The sequence below is a fragment of the Centrocercus urophasianus genome, unplaced genomic scaffold (assembly GCF_019232065.1).
Source record: "Centrocercus urophasianus isolate 14NV4802_14NV808 unplaced genomic scaffold, USGS_Curo_1.0 seq_11, whole genome shotgun sequence".
NCBI lineage: Eukaryota > Metazoa > Chordata > Aves > Galliformes > Phasianidae > Centrocercus > Centrocercus urophasianus.
This window is the reverse complement of record NW_024884253.1, coordinates 30,358,689-30,380,331: the sequence shown is the minus strand read 5'-3', so window position 1 is coordinate 30,380,331 and position 21,643 is coordinate 30,358,689.

The following is a 21,643-nucleotide window of genomic DNA, read 5'->3' as shown; positions in this document are numbered from 1 at the left end:
GATTTTGATACAGTACAGGAAAATGCTCAGAGGCTTTGTCTGTGAGAGTCATTGCTATGAGCAATGTTTTCTAGGACATAAACTCATATTGTCACCTACTGACATACTCTACATAAGAGCCACAATAAATTAGACTTCCCAAATACTAACTTAATAGATTTTAATTACTTTCAAAACTCCTTTTGTTCAAAGCAGTGCTTTAAGTTCCAAACTATTTTTAGCCTGTTGTCAGTGGTATGAAACAGGTAGATTTAGTCATGCTATGTGGGCCCAAAATGACAAAGACAAATCCATACAGATCCATGAAATAAAACCAGATCTTTTTTTGTTGTTGTTGGAATACTGTAAGTAAACTAAAAAGAACAGAAGTACAACTCCTTTGGCTTCTCAGAAAGCCTCTAATTATGTCTACTAAAATGTGCATTCGCTGTATTCAAATGAATATTCGTACTCAGTGCACTGAACTGTCAAATTAGTTCTTCACCTAGAAGACTCACTTTAATTACGTAAAAATATGCATTGAGCTTTTTCTTTCATAAGGCCTGGAAAGTGGGTTGAGACAGAAAGAAAAATATTTAGAAAGGACGTTTTTTACACTTCCTTGGAGTGTTGTGTGTAAATCATTATATATTAATTATATATCACATTAACGAATTGGAGTCTTCGTAACAATGTCTCCTCATCACAGAACCAAATTTTCCCTACCCATTTCCCATCTCCCATAGGAGCCATCCTATTCAGCAATCACTACTCTGGTTTGCTCCTGCTGCTTCTCTCCTGGCAACACCAGGACTCCAGAGGGAAGCTCCTGAAGCCACGGTAGGACTGAGATCCTTAGGCAGACTCTCCTAAGTAGAATCCCTCATTGACAAGCAATGTTACCCCAGGACTTTGGCAGAACTCTCACTTCCTTTAGATTGCACTAAGATTTGTTTATCATGGAAACGATACATCTTCCCAGAGTGATTTTGTTTATGTCTGTGGAACGGTAGTTTTACAATTTCTTTGTGATTGCACAAAATTGCAAGAAATTCAAAGATGTTCTCTGAGTGTTTTCCTTGTGATCACAGTTTGCTTCTTGGAATTACGAGTTGCTCAAAACTGTCAGCCACAGTTTACATAAAATATTCTATTCCAGTAAGCAGTGGATAATCACCAAGAAACAATCCTCTGACTCTCTTTAAACAAAAACACTCTAACTTTAATTTGGGGCATAGAGGCTTTAGAGAAAAGCCAGAAAGGGCAAAAGATATGCAGTGCTGCTTTGGCAGTTTGACTCCATCACCAGAGATGTATCATTTTTTGGTGGTTTTTGTATTAATGCACTCCTCCAACCTTGCTAACAAAAATAAATAAATAAATAAATAGATAAATAAATAAAAGGAAAAAGAAAATACTGAAAACAGCTCATAAGTTCAGCAGTGTACTTGTACTGTCCTTCTCCTTAGTAGTGGAACTACGTACTTAGCTATGACAGTTACCTTTCCTTCTGTCAAGGCAACAGGAGTTTTCTCAGGTCTGTGTACAAATTTTTCCTCGCTTAATCCCACTAGTAAGTTCATCTAATTCAGTATCAGGCCTCTCTTATCCTCCCATCCTACTCAGAGAAGGAAAGGAAGAAGCCAGAGTGAGTGTATATAAAGATTGCTGATGCTTCCTGCAGAAAAGACCTCCTTAATATTGTTTTAAAATTGCTAATTTACACTATGTATTTAAAGTGGAATGGAGTTAAGAAGCTCTCCCTCCTGGAATTTCTGGTTCTCTTAAGCTCTGAGGGTACCTCAGAATCACAGAAGGGCCTGGGTTGGAAGGAACCGCAAGGATCATGAATCTCCAACCCCCCCGCCACAGGCAGGGCCATCAACCTCCCCATTTCATACCAAACCAGGCTGCCCATCCAACCTGGCCTTGAACACCTCCAGGGACGGGGCATCCACAACCTCTCTGGGCAGCCTGTTCCAGCACCTCACCACTCATAGTAAAGAACTTGCCAAGGGTGGGAGAAAGGGTATGAGTGGGGCAGCCTGTGGGGCATCCCATGGAGCAGGACAGCAAATGCAAGATTCAGAGTCACCATTGCTAGTGCAGTGGTCAAGAAAACTGTCACCAAACAGCACATTTCCATGAGGCATTTCCCTGACAACCAATATTTTTTTCCATAAATCTCATTTCACTGGAAAAATTTAGCATATCTCCAGACTGACAGTATTTTCTTACAGTAAATCTGGGGAGTTTGGATGTTCAGATTCTTATCTACCATGTCAGGGGTAAAAGAATGAGGGAAAATAAAGCTTTCTGTATGTTAAGCAGATCTTCACTTACACATTTGAAAAATGTTCATTGTTATCATCAAGGTGCCTCAGGGCACATTCATATTCCTAAGACACGAAAGCATTTAAGGTTAGTGCTGCTGCTCTGAATTGCAGTGATGAGTAACCACAAGATTTGGGATCAGATCCAACAAGTAAGCAGTTCTATCTTCAAATCACAGATGCAAGATGATAGCTCAGACCACCTGTATTTCTGAATATCATCTAAAAGCACAGCTCAAAAATCTCTACTTAGTCCCTTAGAACAAGTTGTTAAATTGTAGGGTTCACTGTGAAATGCTATGATTTTATTTATTTATTTTATTTTGTGTTACAAAGCTCACTACTTAGTGATCCACATCAAAAGACACCAGGGCTTACAGTCATCAATTAGTCCTTAGGCTTTTTCTTGAAGTATATTCAGGTTTAACAATCCTAAGCTCTGCCAATGGAGAAAGAGGAGAAATTCAGCCCATATCAGATTTGAATGATGAGTTGAGGATAAATGTTCTGATAACACTCTGAAAGACTTTCACTCTGAAAGACATAAACTGAAATGACAGACACCTCAAACTGGTGGTGATACGGCAGTTCTGTATCAGCAATTGTTTTTAAAAGGTGTGCATTTTAGCTAAAACATGGATAGAACAAAGTTGGACCCAATGATCCCTGCAGATACCTTCTAGCCTGGAATATTCGATGATTCTGTGATAATTCATTTGCATGGACCTCTGCTGGAGGTCTTTCTCTGGTGGCACTGAGCCACAGTGAAGTGCCAGCAGTGCTGGAGGGCACTGAAGGTGTGCTGTGTGCAGCACACTCCTGCCAGCTGGGCAGGTTATCCATGTAGTGAAGGCAGCCAGCCCTAGAGGTGCCTGGCAGAGCACCAGGGTCTGTCCAGCCTCTGCCCCTTCTTCATCGTAGTCTGGATGTCTGAGTGCCAGAGGCAGCAACAGCCAGGCAGGAAAAAAACAGCACAACATAACAATGACAAATTTGGTTCCTGAAGCACGAAACAATTTATCATCCAAAGTGGTAATACTTACTGTGTCTATCAAAAGCAATCCTCCATGGATATATGAGCACAAACCCTCTGTTTACAGTTTTTAACAGGAAGAAAGATGGTGATTGTTCTTTTTCCTACTCCTACCAAACGCTGCCTTCACTGCTTTCAGTGTCGTGTTGTGGCTACTCCCACACATGCAGCTACTATACATGCTGCAGCCCAGAACCACATTTTTTTTTTCCAGCATCCCTTTTTAACTTTGCCTGATGTAACCTTATACTTGAGAAGGGCTTTGGGAAATTCACATCGTTTTGTGAAACCAAGCCAGTGTTTTGCATACTGGTTTCTAAAATTCATTTCCAGAGGTTATCCTTTATTTCTGACTTTTGTCAATAATATATCTATGAACACAACTAAGTGCAGTTTCCAATGTTTACTTTTTGAGCTTTGCAAACTTTGGTGGTGTTTGACCAACTGGCTCTTGGACAAGAAAGTTGATATCCTTTGCAGTGATCGTGTTATCTGAGCTCAAACAAGCTTACATAGACATTATCCACATCATCTTTGTCCTAAATGATATGCCATGTTTACCACCTCTTTTGTGTTATCAACTTTTAGAAAGAGAAACTGGTTTATATTTAGCACTTTTTAGCTACCGTTTATCTCCTGTTCTAAATATGCAGAAGGGTTAGGTACGTCAGACTGCTTAATTTAGAAACATCTGTAAGAAGATTTTTGTTGAAAGAGTGTGTAATAACAAATAAATTATCCTCCTACATATGAGAATCCATCAATGTAATCATTTTCTTAGGTTTTGTCCTGCAGTGATCATGGACTTTTGAAAATTAAATTGCTCTCAGAATCACAGGATCACAGATTGGTTGGGAGGGATTGATGAATGTCCAGTTTGCTCAAGTATTTCCTTCCCCTCTGCTATCGGGGCTACATCCTCTATCCTCTGCTATCAGGGCTACATCTCTCTTGGTCCAGCCTTTTGTTATGATCTCTAGGGCCTGGGATTCCTGAAGACCAGTATTGTGGGTAAAGAGAGGCAGAGAATGTATCCAGAATCTTCTGTTTGTCATGCTTCTGTGTAACCATGTCTCTTGTTTCATTCAACAGGAGAACCACATTTTCCCTCATCACTCACGTACTTACAGGAGCCCTTCTTGTCTTTGATAACTCTGTCCAGATTCACTTCCATTTGTGCTTTAGCTTTCCTAACTTCACCCCTGGATGCTCAGACAGTATCACTGTGTTCCTCCCAAGTTACCCATCCTTGTCTTTACCTTCTCTGCATTTTCTTTTTGCATTTGAGTTTTACCAGGAGCTCTTTTTTCATCCATGTAGGCCACATGGCATTTTTCTCTGACTCCCTTTTTGTTGGGATGCACTGCTTCTGAACTTGGAGGAGCTGCTCCTTGAACATCAACAAGCTTCCTTGGGCCCTTCCTCCTTCCAGGGTCTTTTTCCTCTGGACTCTACCAAGCAGGAGTCCAAAGACTGTTTTACTTTTCTTGCTTTCTCCTCCCTTCTATTTCTCTCTACATAGCGTACAGTATATGACATGTACACTGTATAGTCAAGTACAAATATGGGAAGTGAAATTTTGTTAACAGCTTCAAGTTTCAGAAAGACCTCAGAAAACTACGTTTTTGTGAACTGCTGACAGTCTCAGGAAACCATGGTAGTCTAGAGAATTTGTGGAAGGATTTGCTCTGAAGCTGTGCAGTTTGTCTGTTCTATATTACTGGGACGTTTCCACAGTCCTAATTGGAGAGATGCATACTTTCTAGATTATTAAGACTAAGTATAATTGAGTTTCCTGGCTTTATATATCTTTTTACTTTGCCACATACATTGACTCAAAGGTTAAGGAATTTAAGGCAGTAAGGTTTACTTTTCCCTAGTGGACAACAAACAAGGTAGATTTCTCTCCTCCAAGTCCATATTCCAGTTAATTTAAAAAGACTGTGAATTTTCATTTAATTTAACAAATTTGCTCATACATGCATGCATAAGAGGATCATTCATATTTTAAAATTAAATTGAGCCACCGCCTCTCATGGAATACGGGATACAGAAATAGTAAAGGGAAACAAGTTTTGCACAATGCATAGAAAGATTTGAAAGTCTAGATTTTATAAATCATTGTCATAGGCTTGTTATGAGATTTGAGCCTGTGATAATACTTAAGAACTAATAACTCTTCAACACATACGCATCTTCAAATTTGCCTATCGTCAGAAGTAGGAAATGGGGGTATAAAAAGGGAGGGTGGAGGAATTGGCACCTAAAAATTAGACTCTAAGCACACAAAAAAAGACACGACTCCAAAGAAAGTTTGCATTTAAAGGGAAACCATGCAACTTCATGTTGTTTGTTATGAATGTCCCTCAAAAATAAACAAACTCTGTTAGAGAAGCATCTTCTAACAAATTGTTGGAAAGAAAAAAAGAAAAGAAAAAAAGGATTTTTTCAGGATACACAAGCACTTTTTCAGTTATTTAAAGTTTATCTCCCTCCTGACGCACACAGCTCCTCAGACACTCCACCTAAATCAGTTGGTCTATAAGCCACATTGCAACCGTAGAGTATCAGAGCTTTGGTACTTTATTTCTGAAATTAACTGTTTATTCATCACTGCAATTTGGCATAGTTTTTATTCAAGCAGAATTCTGCTCCGTCACTTTCTCAAATGTTTTGCCCAGCGGCGGAATGAAAATTAGGTTCATGTATTTAATCGTCCAGATGATGGCAGTATTTTCACAATTTAGTTGCACACTGGAAGACTATTCAAAACAAGTGTGTTTCCTATTTAATTGCATATTGTAGAAAGCTCCGGGGCTTTATTTTTATCTTTTACTAATATCCCATTATTCCTATATTATCCACTTCTTTCCTTGTTCTATGTTACTTAATTCTTAGTAATACACTGAAGTGCTTACTGCAGGGTCTTGCAGCCAGTATCACATCGCTGATGTCACCTTGCAAAACAAATATTTAAGAGCAAATACTGCCTGGAGCACAGATGCATGGAAAAAGGGAAGGTCACAGCAGAGCCATCCTGCTAGCCTCCAGCCTGCTCTCAACAACTCAGCAGCCATGAAGGAGGGAGGACGTCTGTGGCATGGGGAGTCCTGCTCTCCTGCGTGGAAGGCAATGGACAATGGCCCAGACCAGAGCACCAAGGTATCTGGAATACCTTCTTTTCCCTGTTCTGGCTGCCTCCCTGCTGGATCAACCCAGGGCCCCTCCCTGGTGATGATGTAGCTCTGAGAGGAGTCGGTGAGGTCTGGTCCTGCATTTGTCAGTCACTCGAGGAGACAGAACAGCTCTCAGAGAAGAGACAGCAGCACAACTTCCTTTCACCACTGTTGCTAGATAAGGGCCCTGCTCCGAGCTTCCTGATTCACTCTGGCATCTGAGGATGGAGGTTGGCTCTCCCTTTCTCCACCCTTGTCAAATTGGAAATATCTGTTAGCCACATGCTGTGAAGGGAAATGAATACCCGTTTCTTTTAACCACTTTTGCAGGTATTGGAGAAGAGAGGAGAGGAGGAAATTAAAGGCTGAAAAACTCATTAGTATCCAGGCTACATGCTCACTTGATATCAGGGTACATTCATTTAAAGCTAATGGAGCCACAAAACATGTGTGGCCTATCAGGAACTGTGATAATACTAGATATGTTCCTGTGTTTGAGATCAGCTCCCTTTACATGAGCTGGGAACACCTGGGTATTTTTATACATGAGAGAACAGGTCATATACATGACATTTAGGGAACCTGCTTTGGCAGGGGTTTGGACTCAATGATCTCTGGAGGTCCCTTCCAACCCCTATGGTTCTGTGATTCTGTGATTCTGTGATTTGGAACTAAATCTAGATGTGGGATTACTGTTTACTGTCGTGGTACTCCATTACTTAATTATAAATGTTAACTGGAAAAATAGACGAATGAGCTGTATGAAAGAATATATGTGCTAGTATAATACTGTTCTACTATTGCATGACGGCAACTCATCTTTCCCTATAGGAGAGCAGCTTTCTGTACGGTATACTGATCACATATTGCAGAGTTCCCGTACTGAAGAAAGCATTATTAGCTTTGCCAGAAACAGACTATTTGACTAACAAGAGTAGCGTGACATTTTCCCATTCCTAGGGGGAATGGCTTTAAACTAAAAGAGGGGAAAATTTTGTTAGATGTTAGGAAGAAATTCTCTACTCAGAGGGTGTTTAGACACTGGCACAGATGCCCAGAGAAGCTGTGATGCCCCATCCCTGGAGGCTTTCAAGGCTAGGTTGGATAGGATCCTGAGCAGGCTGAGCTGGTGGGTGGCAGCCCTGCCCATGGCAGAGAGATTGGAGCTCAGTGATGTTCAAGGTAGCTTCCATCCCAAGCCATTCTATTACTGTATGATTCTATCAGAGCTGAACCTGCCTTTGCCCCAATACTGTGACTGCAGTACAATACTCTCAGTCCCTGTCTTATCACAAATTTCATACACGTTTCTAAATCTGCCATCCATGGGTCCCAGATACATGCAAAAAAACACTGGTACTAAAATCCCTGCAAATAAAAACAGTGGCTTACAATGAGTTTGGATTAATTTAAACAAACATTTAATTACGGTAAACATTACTAAAGTTCTAACTTTATTACTGCTATTTAAACAGGAACACTAATTCTTAATTACTTAAACAAACAAACAAATAAATGCCTTAACACTTAACACTGATTGAGGTTGGTTTTTGTTTGTTTGTTTGCTTGTTTGTTTTTAATCAGTAAAAAGATTTTGCTCTTCATTTTTCTGTCTCATTATTGTGGTACGACTGCATCTTGTGCTCCCTCCTGTTTCTATGCAAACAGTCAGCACTGTTCCTTTCCTTTCAATGGGCTGGTGGTGAGGATTGCTGGCATCAGGCACAGTAGCAAAAGTTGAAACAGGAACTCTGTCAGGGCTTGGGAAGGCTTTTACAGATGCCCTAAACATGAGCATCTCTTATCCCTTCAGTGAGCTTTGTTCTTTTAGGACAGACTTTCAATCAAAAAGAAATATCCCTTTGTTTAGCTATAAAACCACTCCAGTTAGAGATTAATAGCCAAAATAAGTTTTTTCAGGTGATGATACAATATTTATAGCTGATCTATCATGTAAGCAATGACAAGTTACAAAGTAATGACACAGTCAGTCACTGAGTCACAGCTCGGGCACTTCTGGAGGAATCCCAGTCATGTCACAACAGAGAGCTGAAATGCAGGTTCTGTTTCTCAAAAAGAGAAAACTAATAAGAAAGAAAAATAGTGGCAAGGATGGAAGAAAAAAAAAAAAAAAAAAAGAAAAGAGGACACAAACAGAAGCCCTGGTTACCATCATTTCCCAGTGCCAGCCCAACACTTCCTCTTTTCCTTTGTTGTTTTACAAGACCTCCACCATCACCAGCATCTCTCGAGTAGGAAGTGGAATAGAGGGGAGCCAGTGGACAACATGGGTGCTGCTGGTGGTCGTAGTTATGGCGGCGGTGGTGGTGATGATAGTGATGGTGGAGATCATAGAATCATAGAATGGCCTGGGTTGAAAAGGACCACAATGATCATCCAGTTTCAACCCCTCTGCTATGTGCAGGGTCACCAACCACCAGACCAGGCTGCCCAGAGCCACATCCAGCCTGGCCTTGAATGCCTCCAGGGATGGGCATCCCTCCTTGGGCAACCTGTTCCAGTGCGTCATCACCCTTTATGTGAAAAACTTCCTCCTCATATCTAACGTAAACCTCGCCTGTCTTAGATAATAGAGGCGGTGGTGGTGGAGGTGATGGGAGCCCCAACCCTGGAGAGCACTGATGGGCCAGGGCTGGGAAGACTCCTCCTTTGGCTGTGAGGCTGCTGTAGACTGCATTTGGGCATGTGGAAAAGGTGAAAATCCTAGCACTGTCAAAACTGGCTTGGAGTTTTTCCCCTAATAAGGCAGATACTAAAAATGTAAGAAATTATTTTGTTTACCATCATCCACTTTTTGCAAGGACATAAAACCAATAACTTTAAAATAACCTTTCTGTGTTCACAGCCACCTCATTAGATAGTATGTTTTAGAAAGATACTCAGAGGTACACACGACGTACACAGCTATCTGTGTGACTAAGGTACAAACAGCCTCTGCTGGCAAGGGCATTGTTCAACTAGAAATTCTCTGTTTCATGATTTAGAAAAGACTTTGCCATCTACACGGGAAACAGTGACCCAACAGGGCATTAATATCCGTGGATCTGTATTTGACCTCTACCAAGAGTTAATAAGGATAACAATTTGATGTTTCTAGCTCAGAAAAAGAGGAGACACTCCAAGAAGAGAAAGGCAAGCTAAGCAGCTGAAATGTACGACATAGACTTAGTTTTAATGAGTGTTTACATCTGACCTTACACAATAAAGTACATGGAATTTTAATCACTTGCACACCCCAAGAACCACTTGTAGGTTTCTCCATATGTGGTATTCTCAATGCTCATCACTATGTTGCTGAGTAACGTTAAGTTTCTCTGCCAGAATCAACAGCAGAATTCTTTGTCATCTGCTGCCAGCTAAATGCTTAGCAACTGATTGAATAGCTTGTCATCCATAAATAATGATGTGATGTATATAAGAATTTGTTAGCTATCAGTCAGTGTTTTTTTCATTTACACATAGTGGCCGTGTTCTCTATCTCCTGGGTGATCTTCAGTTAATACTTCTGCTTCTTCTTTGATCTTTTTTCCATAAAAAAAGGATTACTTCAAATAAACTTATGATACTTCTAAAAGATGTATGACCATAAAAACAAGTGTTGCAACATCATTTTCTTGCCTTAATCTTGAATTCATAGTTCTCAGTTCTTTCTGATCATAATGTCATGGTAGTTACACGTACTTATCCAGAAGAACTGAAACTTATGAAACTTGCTAGTTTTCAAATATCCACTGAAACAGATGTGCTTTTTACAAATAGCTTTAATAGAAATCATCAGCAGAGAAATGAAAACAGAAATACAGTGTTCTTTCTAGTTTTGAAATCTATTGGAGAGTGCTGTGGAGAAGTACGTGATAGTATCACTGATCCATTTTTTGAGATTCTGACTCTTATCTCCAACCATGCTGCTCATTAAGCTGAACTACAATGACATTTTAGCATAAATATCCACTAGAAAAAAACCTAAGAACTGTGTACAAGACATACATAATGACTGTAAGTCTGTTGTGGTTTAATTCAGCCCAGTAGTTCACTTGCTCCCCCTGTTCCTAGTGTAATGGGGGAGAGAATAAAAAAAAAAAAAGAAAGTAGAACTCATGGTTTGAGAGAAAACTTCTTACTAAGATAGGGAAAAGGAAAATATTTATGAATATATATATATGAAAGTGTATGTAATAAGTGATGTATAAGCAATTGCTCATCACCCCCAGTTGATGCCCAGCTAGTCCCCCAAGCAGTGGAGGAGAGTGAGATGCATTCCCACATTCTTCAAAGCTCCTTCCACTCGATTCATAAAATATAGAATATCCCTTTGGCCAGTTTAAGTCAGCTGTTCTAATTCTGTTCCCGTCCAGCTCCTCTGGCCCTTTGCTGCAAATGACCTTGGCTCTGTACCACACTGCTTAGCAGCAACTATAAACATTGGTCTGTTATCAACATTGCTTTTCTCCTAGAACTATAGCATTGTACCAGACACTCTGAAGAAACAGTTCTATTTCCTGATTCATGTTGCAAAGGGAAAATCTGGAAGTCTGTCTGAATCCAGGAACTGTAGCTTCACAGAACAAGCAATACTGAAAGTTCATACCTCTGGAATGCTGTTTATGTGCAGGTGTGCAAACTTGAGTGCTGCTTTTGGAAGTTGTGCCTGAAACATGCTCATGAGACTTCATGGATCTCTTTGGTTGTAGGTTGCTTAAGGGAACAGCAAAGGGACAGATAATTTGTGTCACAAAACTTATAATGCTGTTTCTGTTATCTATTGTGACAAAAGTTGTGTTTCCTTAAATGCAGAGATATCTTCTTCAACTGCAAGGATATACTGGCACGACTGCCTATCTGATGGTTTCTCTGGATGTCTGACTTCAGCAATTCTGTATTCATTCAGTATTCCCTCATTCATTATACAATTGTCCAGCTGAGCCAACAAGACAACCCCAATAATTACTCACTATGAAATCAAAAGTAGCCAAATACTCATCTAAAGCAGACATAAGAAGACAAATTAGGCTGCTTTGACAATAGTAAATCATTGCATTTTTACTGACAGTTGCTAACCAAATTGTCCTCTGTCTTTCTTTCTTTTCTGATAGAAATTAGTTCCTTTAAAAACATCAGGAAAAAGGAAGAATAGAACAAAATCATATCTGTAATTGAAGCTAATTTCTAAATCAAATAAGATTGCAAAAGAGTCTGTGGAACACCTGATTCATCAGCTGAGCTGTATTTAAAAGAGGAAAGCCAGAGAGGGGATCATCAGATTATCTCTCAAGAAAGTCTGCATCTGTCTGGAAGAATATTTGCATTATAATAAAGCCTGCTTGAAAAGAGAAGGGAAGGGAAGGGAAGGGAAGGGAAGGGAAGGGAAGGGAAGGGCCAACTGCCCCCACTCCCTCTCCAAAAATTTATCTATACATATTCATTTTTTTGATGGACAGCATCCATTGCAATCTGCCAGTTTACTGTATATATTAGATTGATCCACAGATTTTCCACGTTATATATGTTATGTAAAATAAAACCCCTATATCCCCCCAAGAACTAGAAACTGCTTATTTCAAAAGCTCATTGAGAAGAATGTTCCATCCCTTTCAGTGAGATTTTTGCCAGCCTTGAGACCTCAGGGATGAGCCAGTTATTACTAAGACACTTTTCACAAGTCTCAATCCTTCTGCACTCAAGCTTCTTTCTAGTGACTGCTTCTGAAATTAAACTTTTAATCTCTTATTCCCTTATGTCCAATCTGTTCAGCCTCTATCAAACATCACATGTTGTGACCTCCAAAGGGCCTATGCTGTTTCTCAGAATTCAAATACGAAGTGCTGCCTGGGCCACAGATGTGCACCTGCCACTCCACAAATCTGCCACCTGTTTGTCAGTATGGGTTAAGAACCTAGATCCTTACACACGTAAGCCTGGTTTAGTGAGGATGAAAAATTCTTGGTAGCACTCACAAATGAGCATTTTCTCACTGAAATAGCCTGTTTATTACTCAGCAAGCTGCTTAATTTATGTTTCATTTATCTCACCTTTCAGTTCCTCCACTTTGTTGGACAGTTTCATTGCTTTATAAATTCAGATGAAAAATAAATGAAAATTATTATTTATAATGTCAGATTCAACACAGGACTGTGCCTGCTGGTCTTATGAAATACAAACATAATGGAAATTTATCTAGATAAATGTCTATTCCCCTTTGAATCCAGGTGAATTAATTCCTGTGGTTTTGTCTTGCAGCTGGCTTATCTTTCCATGAGAATGGGCTTCAGGTCTTTTAGGGTCTTCTGCTTTCTATACTTCCATATTCTGTGACAGAGAACCACTTGGGTTTGATTATGCAATTGGTTCATTTGCTGGTTTTGATTTTAAATATGCTACATTTTGCATGGAAAATCCCCCTATCTTTGTTAGTAGCAGAAAATTAAGCAGAAGTAGCTGGTCAGCCCTCTCCATTGCTTTGTCTTTTCAAGTGCCATTTCAATATATATCAATCCCTTGTTTGACCTCTAAATATGTACTTAAGCTCTACATTTCCTACTGCATTCATTACTCGCCAAGAACTTATTTTGTGTTTTATTTCACATTTTATTATACAAGTTAAGAAGGAATGTTGAAACTGTGTAGGACACTATATATAAAGTCAGAATATGTGTAAAGGACTAGGCTAGAAAGATGCTTTCCCTCTTTTAATGTCATGTGAGAAAATAGCTATTTTTTTAATGTATGAATACAAGCCTCTTACCTGTACAGCTCTGCCATTACTTGTTTGATCTATAAGCTCACTATATGTTAGATTAAGAAGGTATTTCATCTTAAGACCAAGCTGTATGTCAAAGATGGGCATAGCTCTGGCATAAAATGGGTTCTGTGGAAACATGGCATGAATGGGAATAGCCAAGGAGCTCTAAATTGCTTTAATTTAGTCTTGATTCTTCTCCAGAGCATATGTAACTTTATGCACTGCATGTGTGTACATATATTCATGAATACATATTTACAGATGGCTGGTAGATATGTTAAAAGGTCCTGATGAATTTGAACTATACTGTAAAAATGTACAAAATATTTCTAATCCCTAGGAAGTGACAATCTTAATGCTTTAAGCATTACAGGCTACATATTAAGCTACACATTCAGATTATTTAATTATTTGAACCTCTCTTCCAGTATCTGAAAGGTGCTTACAGAGAGAGTGGAGTTGGCCTCTTCTCACTGCTGACAGGTGACAGGACAAGAGGAAATGGCCTCAAGTTGCACCAGGGTAAGGTTAGGTTGGACATCAGAAAAAACATCTTTACAGGCAGGGTTGTTAAGCACTGGAATAGGCTCCTCAGGGAGGTGGTGGAGTTACCATCCCTGGATGTGTTTAACATCCACTTGGCTGTGGTGCTTAGGGGGCATGATTCAGTGGAGGGTTGTTCGAGTTAGGGCAGTATGGTTAGGTTGAGGTTGGACTTCATGATCTTGAGGACCTTTTCCAACCTGAGCAATTCTATGATTTTCTGATTCTATGTGCATTACTTGCTGGAATAAAATTTCTGTAAAAAAATGATTTTTTCTCTTCCGAGCTTTGGGATTTTAAACATGCACCTTGCTTTACTGATGTATTGCTGAGAAAATGATGGGCTTTACTGAAGTGGAATAAATAATAATGTGGTGCATTTTGCTGTTTCTATTGAATACTGATTGTACAGTGATACTGATTGTATCAGCATTTGTACAGTTTCAGCACATGACAGTATCAAGTCCCTCATCCACACAGTCCAACAAGAACTGCTCAAGGTAATGCTCATGCAAACAGCAGACAGCAAAGCATAACTCTGAGTTTACAAAGTTTACAATTTTTTTTTTTTTTTTTTGCTAAAATTTGCTTAGATACAAAATTAAACGAGTTTCCTATCTGTCTGCTTCATTTTCATTACTTCATTTCATTTGCCAGCAAACAGAGCAGGATGACTTTGGGAGATGTCTGCAGAGGGAAAAAAAAAAGAAAAAGAAAAAAAAAGAAGAAAAAAAAAACCAAACAACCATGACATTTTAGGCAATTATTAGTATCTATTATCTATTCTCAGGAAATCACTAGGCCTTGTAAATTGGCTTGCTCACATTAGAAAACTGATTCTAAGAATCCAATCTATTCAATCTGCCAGACATCAGCAACTACAATCATAAACTTGCCTTTTTTTTCAAACTAATGATACACTTCAGATGTTAAATACTCAGAAATGGCATTTTTCAAGCACTCTACAGATCACTGTATTTAATTGCCAAAGGATACACTTTTTGTATGGAATCCTTTAGTGCTCAATCTATGAACACAAAAAATGGTTAAGTAGTAAACATAATATTACTGTATGAATTAGTTGTTCAACTTTCAGTCAGCAAAAGCATTCAGCTTCTTGAAATCATCATCTGCTCTTTTATTATATAACTTGAAAAAACACTCCATTAAAAGTAGAAGCACATCATTTAACTTCTGTTGTCTTTGTGTCATCCTTAGTCAGGCTACATATATATAAATAGGAACTTTTCAGTTAGGTCTGTGTGGAGCTTACATAAAGTCTAAAGCTGGATTATACTAAGAACTTCGCTTTTATTTCCTTCAAGTCTCATCTCCTGTAACTTTCAGTGTTCCCAGTTCCATCTGTAGCAAAACCCTGGCAGATTCCAGTTGCGCTCTATTTGGGCTAAGCGAGGAGATAATCAAATTGATGCCTAACGACCGAACAGTGTTACTGTACTTCAGTAGAGATTTCTCTGATTAGCTGGAAAACAGTTGACACATTTCATGAGTATAGAGCCCTTTCTGTTCCTTTTTAAAAGGGCTCTAAATCTGAAAGTATGAATTTTCATCTATGTAGTGAGCGAAGATCTTCTGTACTTAAATTACATAAAGGAATGCAAAGAAGAGGATATGGCGCTCTGAGAAACATGACTTGTCAACATAATGAAAAAGACAGAAGGCTGAAAATGAGGGCAAGATTAATCCTGGGGAACAGGTATCACTGGGAAAGCAGATACTCCTTAAAAACATAAACAGCATCGAAGTTGTTTTAACAGAATTCAAATGCTGAACAAAGCACTGTGATATTTGAGAAAAATCGTTCCTTTCATTACAGTGATGGATAGCAATATTTACATGTAGCATCCACTTGCTAATAAATTGTGCTTGGCCAAAAAAGTGAAAGCTAGAATAAATAAGTGGCATTTTCTCCAACAGCATCTGCTTCACAGCAGTAACTTACAATTGCCATGGCTGGAGTGCAAAAATTTCACTTCACTCAAAACATTCAACATCAATCCAAACAAAAGCTACTACATGAGTTTCATTTGCATTTTAAATCCATCTTTCTTAATTTTGGTTTTTACACGAACTTCAGTTGTTTTGCTGTATCAAACTGTGATGTAGAGAAATGCTTCCACAGACCACTTGGTGGCAACAAAGCAATTCAGATACCAAAGGAGTTTGGAAGAATGTTTCGTGTTAAAATCTACCTGTTCAAATAATCAAATAATCTGCACTTCAAAACAAGGAAATACTTTAAAAAATCTGGATCAAAGGATTTGTCTTGTGGTCATGTCATTAGATTTCTTAGTCTATTGTTTCTACTGGGAAACAAAGACACGTGAAAAAGAATATCAGAAAAGCTGCTTCAAAGCTACTACAAGGCTCTGTTCTTGATCGAGCAGTGGGACTTTTATCTAACTGGGAGAATCATAGAATCACAAGGTTGGAAAGGACCTACAAGACCATCTAGTCCAACCATCCTCCCATTACCATTGCCACACAAGCACTAAACCACATCTCACAGCTCCTCATCCAGATGCCTCTTGAACACTGCCAGGGACGGCGACTCCACCACCTCCCTGGGCAGCCATTCCAGTGCCTGACCACTCTCTGACAGAAAAATTTCTTCCTTATGTCTAACATAAACCTCCTCTGGTGCAACTTGCAGCTGTTTCCTTGGGTCCTGTTTGATGCCTGGGAGAAGAGGCCAAGCCCTTCCTCATCACAACCTCCCTTCAGGAAGTCATAGAGTGCAATGAGGTCTCCCCTGAGCCTCCTCTTCTCCAAACTAAACAATCCCAGCTCCCTCATCTGCTCCTCATGAGACTCGTGCTCCAGACCCCTCACCAGTTTTGTTCCCCTTCTCTGGACACAAAGCGCAATCACTTCCTGCCACGACAGCAGGAAGATGGAGATGGTTTAGCAGCTGGCAGGTCACTGCAAGGAGAAATACAGATTAATGCATCCACCTTGGTTCCACTTTGCACATCACTCTCTGGGCACAGCTGCTGTTTCCCGAATTAGGTGGGACTGACTGCCACGGGAAGATGCTGTGGCACAGGTGTGTCTGATGGCAGCACTTAGTGTGGAGAAATGAATAGGAAGCAACCAAGGAGAGAGAGTCTATCCATCTAATTTATGACCTCTCTGGGCTTGAGAAACCAAAACGAAAAGTGCAGTGTCCCTGAAGCAAAACTTCCATTTGTCTCTTGTTTCAAATCTATACCCAAACTGCATTAGAGCAACCTCCAAATTGGTGTACTGACACATACATCAGGAGGGAAGAAAATGCATCTCTTCTTGAGCCTTATATAGATACAATCCATATCAAATGTAAATTTGGCTATGTTTACAGATGAATTTATTACGTGACTAGTGACAACCAAGGTCAGACAAAAATAGTATGACTCAAGTGGAAGGTAGATGACAAGCCCAAATCGAAATATTCTTTTTCTCGCAAAAATAACCAAAACACATTTCTTCTTCTAAACTGCTTTTCTGTTATACTGTTTTGCAAGGCTGCATGCTTTACACACTCAGCTAACCCCCCGGTAACTACATCTGCTATGCAGATATACTTTTATAACCTTCTCCGTAATGCAGCTGCACTTGACACATTTCAAGTGTGTTCAAAAACAATGGTATTTTTTAGCCCATTGTTTATTCTGCTATGGGCTTTTTTAATAAATTGTACTTCAGGGATACAAAAGGACTCAAGAACGTCCTAAAGCTAATATGCTAGAAATCTCACTGGGGTGGAACATTCACTCAGTTGACCGTGTGGTTTTTGGTGCATACTAAAAATTCTGAAGAGGCCCAGAAATTGTAGTTCTGTATCCCTCGGCCTTCTTTCGGTGTAGCTGCTGTCCTTTCTTCACACTGTGTAAACCAACCTTGAAGACAGAGTCTCTGCATTTTTTGTATTCCTATGAAAGCCTCTATAGCCAACTCTCCCTATTTTTCAAATTAGCTTTAGCATTTCTGTAAATAATATAAAGACATTGATTTAATCATCAACAAGCAAAACAGCATAAAAATAGTAGAGATTCTGCAGTGATTATTGCAGAATTCATTAAAAATGATCTAGGTTAAAACGGCATTGTTCTGGAAATACAAGAGCAGTAAACTTTTCAGGTATAAGCATATAAGACAAGGATAATCTCTTTCCAGTAACTAAGACATAGAAGCTGTCATTCACTTTAATTCATTTAAAATAGAGAAACCCACTGGGATCAGCTGACCTCAGAGCTGGAGGGCCAGCATTGGTGCAGCTCCTGGGTTGGCTCTGGTGCTCCTGGAGGCAGCTGGGACCAGGCCAGCTCCCCAGTTCAAAGTCCTGTCTTCGTGAGCAGCAGCCTGCCTGTCAATCTACGTCTGAATATCAACAGGCAGAGAGAGTCAACATTTTGAATGACAGAGCTTTTATAGTTGATATTTATCCTCTGACTTTGGTATACACTGAACAGGAACATGAGCATTTACAAAGGCTCCAGTCTGCAAACTTAGATAAGTGCACATTAAAAGAAAGAGCGCTGTAGAGTGAAACATGATACAGAAAACAGTTCTTCCTTGGGGAGCAGCTGGGAAAAGAGGAACCACATGTGCCTGCTGGTGGTTGAACCAAATAATGCCTTCCTGCTGCCCAAATGTAGTTCTGACGAGGGCAGCAAAATGAGCAGAAAAGGATAGAATAGAGCATACTTGCCATCACAAACAGCATTTTTTCCTCACGAAATTGAAAGAAGAAATAATTAAGGGATGAAACCCTATTATTCTCCCTTCTCTAAGCCGCAAAGTAATTTCCTTCCACATTTTTTCTACACGAATTTGCCATTTCTAGATGCACAACATCTGAGATTCAAAAATAATTTAATAAACATACTGCTTTTGCTTCTGCAGTGGGGCTAAGAGCTGAAGTTTCCTCTATCCTGATAAGTTCTCAAACAGCCAAAATGCTGACACCATCAATGCTACTGATGCCCAGTAGAGCCTTGCACTCTTCTTTCAGTCATCAGAATATTCTACCCTACCTAAGCTTAGCACTTGGCACATTTCTCAGACTTGAATGAGCCTTGCAGGAATTTCCAGGAATGCTCTTTGGAGTACAAAGTTTGAACTTTTTTACTTTGAGTGGTCCTTCAAATTTGTGTGTTAGTGTGTGAGGAGCTTTGTTTCTCCACTCAGCAGCAAATCTCCCGCAAATTTCTAAGTCTGTTCTTCTTGCCTTGAGTTTGCTGGAAGTTAATGGGTTAGGCATAGTCAGTTACCAGAGCTGGGCTGACACCTGGTAATTCTCAAAACTAAATTAAGTTGATCACATGTTTGAACGTGGAGTGTTGTCCTACTTGAAGATGTTACTTTTCTGATGTGAGGTTTATCCCTGTGCAATGTGAGAACAAGTAGATGTCAGTAGACAGAAGATGTGGAGATTCCCAACGGTTGGTTCATGTGGTAGGTAGATAGAAAGGTAAGGAAAATGTGCAAGGTGACAAAGAAGGAAATATTTATGCTAAATAAATTGAGCCAGTTGAGGTATACTTGAATCTATTTCTTTTTCTTTCCCTGTGATGTCATTCTAACTCACCTATTTTCCAATTTCTCTAACCACAGAAGAGCCTGCACATTACAGATATCTCTGTTTCAAGTAATTTATTAGTCTAGGGGACTTATTAGGACTTCTTAGAGTGTCTTTTTTTTTTTTTTTTTTTTTTTTTTTTTAATTTCCATAACCAACTCATTTAATTTGTCTCACATTTCATCACCAAAAAAAAAAAAAAAAAAAAAAGAGAGAGAGAGAAATTAAAAAAAGAAGTCTTACGTGTTGCTAGTCTCCACATTAGCAAGGCACTTCAAACCATTTTGATGAAGTAGACAGACCATTCTAGGTATATAAAATAGCTGCAGTGAGTATGCATGGCACACTGGGTTTTGGATGTCTTTATTTTGGCTGTTACTATCTTTCAACTAAAAGCCACCCACTAAACTTTCTCAGAGTTGCTGTTGGTGGCAAATATAGCATTCAGACAGTGAAAAAAAATCTTATATTTGTTGCTGCTGTCCCTTCATTTCATTTAGATGTATGTCTATTAAATGGTACCAGCATGAAATACTAGGTATGTAATTGCACTCTATGCTCAAATAATTCCTTAGGTAAAGATATTCATAGCAGATCAATAGTTTCCATTTTCTTCCCAAGGTAATGACCTCCCTAAATGTTTCTGTCCTTAGGTTTTTTTTGGTGTTGCAGAAATAAGAATGTATTTCACTCTTTCTGCAGCTCTGCTCTATATTCAAACTGAGTAAATTAAAATTTTAAACCCCTAGTTCCCAATCTCCCTCTCTCAGAAATTCATCTAATTCTCACATGCTCATAAAACAGCAGATGTTAGAACTGCAGCTAACATGAGGGTGGCAGGGTTGTACGTTTAGGAGCAACCAGAGTCTGCTTTGGTTCCAGAATGTTTATACAGACTAATTACATAGAAAAGTGCATCAGATAGGATATTAATCTAGTTTCAGATGTCAGCATCCCCAGACCATAGGTAAAATATGATCACTTTAGGAAATATCTCAAAAGAAAAAAAAAAAAAATCAGCAAAAAGATAATGTAATTTACTCTCATGAGACACATTTATATTTGTATTAAGGGCTGTTGCTAGGATCACTGACAGGCCAAAGTTCGCATGGCCCTGGGCTTTTCCTGCACTGTTTCACAATTGAGTCAGTTGGTTACATTGCATTGCATAAAAAGTCAAAACAGAGGCAGAGAGAAAAAGTTGAGCCTGATCAGTGCATTGCAAAACACACTTTGTCACTTTGTCACTCTGGTTAGCAGCAGAGGTGAAGAGGGAAAAACAAAGGGCTGTTTGTTGCCAATTTTCAAAGGAAAGAAATCCTGTCAGAGAACAGAGACTTGTTTCTGCTGTGCTCTGGAGAAAGCAAATGAGATTTATTGTTTGGAGTGGATTTACAAGTGCAGAAATCATCTTTAAAAGTGAATTGGAAACAGGGGGTGGTACCAAAATGCTGCAATAGAAACTGTAACAGGGGCTAAAATGAGTGTAACCGTCTATTCACCACTCTGGGAGTCTTTATGAGGGCTGTTTATAGTTAGGATATCTCCATGCATTTTTTTAAGGTATGGTATTAAAATTTTGTCACGTAATTATTTTCCAATTTAAAAAAAATTCAAATGGATTTTTAATATCAAGCAATTTCAAGCAGAAATCTAAGGTGAAAGTCACATAACAGAACAGTGAGAATGGTTGCCTGGCTAGAACTCACCTGCCACATCAGGCAAGCAATGCCCTGTAATGTATGGCAGACTCACAGAAAGTCTGTCTGTACTCCAGTATAACTTTCCCAGTGTAAATCCTTCACTGTGAGGGATTGTTCTTAAGCTGATAATCTGATGGCGTGGCTCTTTGCCACACCATTTCATGCTCCTTTTCTCAGCACTTTCAACTTGTGGGTGAGTCAAAATAATCCTCGTTTTTATAAGGTTTATAGGGAATTATATGTTTGTTCTCCTAGCTCGTTTGTTCTACTCTCACCAAGCATTACTCAAAAGCTGCAGATTCAGCAGTCGGTGACATTCGCCAGTTTCACACATTTTTACTGAGGGTCAGGAAATGCCACTGAGTAATATGTGGCTGTTTGCAAATACATGGTCCAAGTGCAGGGCAGGACCTGTCAGTAGATGCAGAATCCAGGAGCTCTGTACAGAGCTGTGAGAGGAGCAAGTTGGTGGCATCTGAGGGGACAAGTAAGAGGCAAGAAGCCAATGAGCTAGAGAATCTTCATCAGGATGTAG